The 3,628-nt window shown below is 42.7% G+C and overlaps 1 long non-coding RNA gene across 1 annotated transcript; it reads left to right on the forward strand.

Annotated features, from left to right (window-relative positions):
• The first annotated feature begins 1,784 nt into the window (after positions 1 to 1,784).
• On the forward strand, positions 1,785 to 3,415 carry LOC311624031. Its single transcript, XR_014795237.1, has 3 exons — positions 1,785 to 2,154; positions 2,609 to 2,742; positions 3,044 to 3,415. It is a non-coding gene; the product is annotated as an uncharacterized lncRNA (long non-coding RNA).
• Positions 3,416 to 3,628: the final 213 nt, after the last annotated feature.

Here is a 3,628-nt window from a genome sequence, read left to right on the forward strand (position 1 = left end):
GTTTACTATAGAAAAAAATTGGGAAAACCTTAAATGTCTGGAAATAAAATTGACACCTACCTTGGGGGGAAATATTAAAGAACTGTTAAATTTATGTTCTTGAAAATAGTTCATGACATGGCAAAATATTCACAATAAACTATCAAATTATGTAAGCAGGGTGCAAAAGGACATATACATATATTAACATATATGCATATAAAATTGATCTGCTTTGTGTTTGCTGGCATTACGGGTAGTATAGCTATATTTTCTACAATAAGCATGTGTTACATTTAACTTAAATTTATGTTTAATGAAAGGGGCTGCTTTCATTGCAATCATAAAAATTATATAGTTAAAAATAATAAAAACACTGCTTTTTAAAAAAATGTACTAAGTAGCAAGTGTTAACATTCCAGCTCATTAGAAATTATTCAGATTTGAGTGTTATTACGTTATTTTCTGCCTCTACCTTTTCACCTTCGGACTCATTATTGTGGATTCAGGGCAGAGAAAGATAAACTGGCTGATTAAGACAATTGATAAGCCCCACTGTGGCATGTACAGTCCACACTGCACTCACCTGCCACCAGGATAAGAAGGGTATGGGCCAGTATAGACATTTTTATCTGACAGAGATGTACCGTAGATGCTTTTGTGGACTGGTACAGCCTGGTCTCACAGAACATTGTCATCCAGACCACTGGGGGCAGCATGGCATTCGACCCAAGGAGTGCCTCCTCCCGGCTAAGAATCAGACTGTTTCTGATCTCAGAAGAGGCTTTCCTTAGGGATAGTCTTCCTCTATGGTTTATAGCCCACCCCACTCAAGATTTTGACGTTGGAACAAAGAATTTTATTTTCATTCAAGGGAAACAACTGAGGGCCCAGGAGTTACCTCAGTGAGGGCTCTGTGTAGTTTGGATCTAGGTGATCAACATATTTCAGACAAGAACTCAGTGTGGACTGATAGTCTTTCTCCATCTCACAGCACAGATGGTCCCAGGAACCAGTGAAAACAGCTGAAGAGAGAAATCCTGTCTTCTGGCACATAGGTGGCAACCTCTAAGTGGTTTGCTCCGTTGCTATTGATGGCATTTTGGACACTAGTATGTAGATAACAAACAGTATTCAATGCCTTCATCCTAATAAGCCATCAGAAAACAAACCAATAAAAAGCTGCATTTGGCACCACAATGTCACTTGGAAACTGGTCTCCGTGTCAGAGTAATTGTCTGAATCACTAAGAGGTTGTTGGCTTGTCCCAGGCTTATCACTAGTTCTAACTGTTTAAAAACTATTGACATTTCTTTTTATCCTTTAGGGACTATGTTTCTTAAATTTACATTATGAGCACACAGAGGCACAGAGGACTTTTGGGATGAAACAGAGCTTGGCTGATTTGCTGCATTTCCTGCGGCCACAGCTTGGACTGGAAATGAATAGTGGAAAGGGGCACCTGTTCAGTGTTCTGCTTAGGCCTCCCAGCCAAGCATCTCTGTGGATACCTGCCAGACTGTTAATGGGTGCCCTCGGAGGGTCCAGCAGCACATGCCTGGGGGCCTCTGGCAATTCTTAAGAGAGGACGGATTTGCCAAACACCTTGTTAAGGCGGACAGCAAGGTTCTTTCTGATTATTTCTTCCCTAAGCATTTAAATCATGCTTTCTAATGGAAAGACTACATATTTGGTCTCCTGCAACATGCTGGACTGCTCAGTATAAGTCATGAAGCTTTATCTTTGGGCACAGGTGCACAGAACGTGCTGGAAACAGCAATCACAAAACAACCAACCAGTTAAGAGGCTGTCGAGTAGGGAACAGTCTTGTTCTCCGTGGTTAAGTCTTTATTATAAGTTTCCTCAGAGATGTAGTCCAGAGGCTTCTGACTGTGTGTGACCCAGAAAACATAGGTAACGTCCTCTCCAGGTACTTCTCCGGAGTTTCCTGGTAAGAACAACAGTTACAGTTTCTCCCTCTCTTCCCACCCATCCCTTTGGGCATCAGGTAGCTCACCATTTCCTGATTTCAGACTCTCCAATATGCCTGCCCACCATGCTGAACATGGGAGCTCCTGAGCCAACAGCCAGTCAATTCCAGAAACAGTGCTGCTTAGCTGATCAAAGCTGACTGCAGAAACGAGTGAGCCCAGATGGCAGCAGAAGAACCAACCAGTAAGACCACAACTCCATTTGCTGATTTATTGCTGAGACAAAGAAATCATTTTTAAGCCATCCAGTTGAGGGGCAGTTTGTTATGCAGCAATTGCTAGCTGATATAACTTTCAAAGAAAAAAAAAAATTCAGTGAATCAATTACTCTTTATTCACTTGTACCTGCAGACAGGGGGCCTGTTTTTCAGGGAACTTTCCCTGACCGAGAAAGCATCTAATGCATTGTCTTGAGGATCTGTTGCCTGCTTTTGTTTGGCCATATAACTTTCTGTAATATTGTTAAACTGGCCACTTAAAAACCGCTAAGGACCTGGATAAAATGTAGTGCACACGTTGTCCCTGTAGTCTATTCATTTATGCCTCAAGCTCTTTCTTATTTAACCAAGACGGAGCTACTCCTGACATTCACTGAAGGAAAGAATGAAGTAGGACGTGTCTGCCTTTTGTGTCTGCAGCCCTCTCCTCTGAGAACTACCATCTTGAGGGTGGACCACATCCTTCTGCTGTCTTCAGATGCATTCACCATGAACACCGAAACTCACTTGTTTGGTGACCCTTCAGATCAGAACCCTATTCTCTACATTTCAAGGTAACGCCTGGTTATGTAACAGATTCATTCTGCCATAATGTAGCTGCTTATAGAAAACTCAGCTCAGATTGGCTTGAGAGAAAAGTGGGAGGAGGTTTGCTTCTGTTATTGAAGGGTATCTGGCTTAACACATGGTGTTATTTTTTTAATTTTTTATTATTTAAAGTATTACTAATAGTAATACATATGTCTCCTTCTCCCCCTTCTCCCCCTTCTCCCCACTCGTGGTTTTAATTGGGTTTCAGATCTTTTTCACTCCATCAGTAACCTCTCTTTTCCTCGGTGTTGTCTTAATTTACAGGCAGTTTTCTCCATGTGGTGACAAAAATGGCCTACTCCCACGTTTTCTGCTGAATAACTGCTGAACAAAGAGACGTTTCTCTTTCCAGTAGTTTCGTCAGAAGTCTGGAGGCCGATTCTCACTGGATCTCCTTGTGCTCAAACTGGTAACCTGCTAGCCCCCAGTGAAAAGTGTGGTGTGGGAGGTGATGGTGGGGTTAACGCCACTCAGTCCAGAGAGAATGAAGATTTCAAGTAACACCAGATGCAGTTACTAGAGAGGAGAACAGATGTGGGCAGGCAAAACCAGCCATTACCAGGAGAACAGGGGTTTTTCAATCTTATTGTACATTATGGCCACCTGGGAGAACTTCTAGAAAACACTTGCAGAAGTAGGGATTTACTTGGTCGGAGGTGTGGCCTGGGCACCAGTATTAGTATCGGTATTAGTTCAAAGTCTCCAGGTGGTTCTAGAGCAGCCAGGGCAGAGAATCTCAACATGAGGGATGTTAATAGTGAAGTAAGCCTTATCCACAGGGAATGCCTTGGAGGGCTATGGGCCATATGGAGGGCTATGTGTCCAGGGTCCCTGCCTGACAGACTGCAT

This window comes from Pipistrellus hanaki, assembly GCF_964339955.1.
Source record: "Pipistrellus hanaki genome assembly, chromosome: 6".
In the NCBI taxonomy this organism is placed as follows: domain Eukaryota; kingdom Metazoa; phylum Chordata; class Mammalia; order Chiroptera; family Vespertilionidae; genus Pipistrellus; species Pipistrellus hanaki.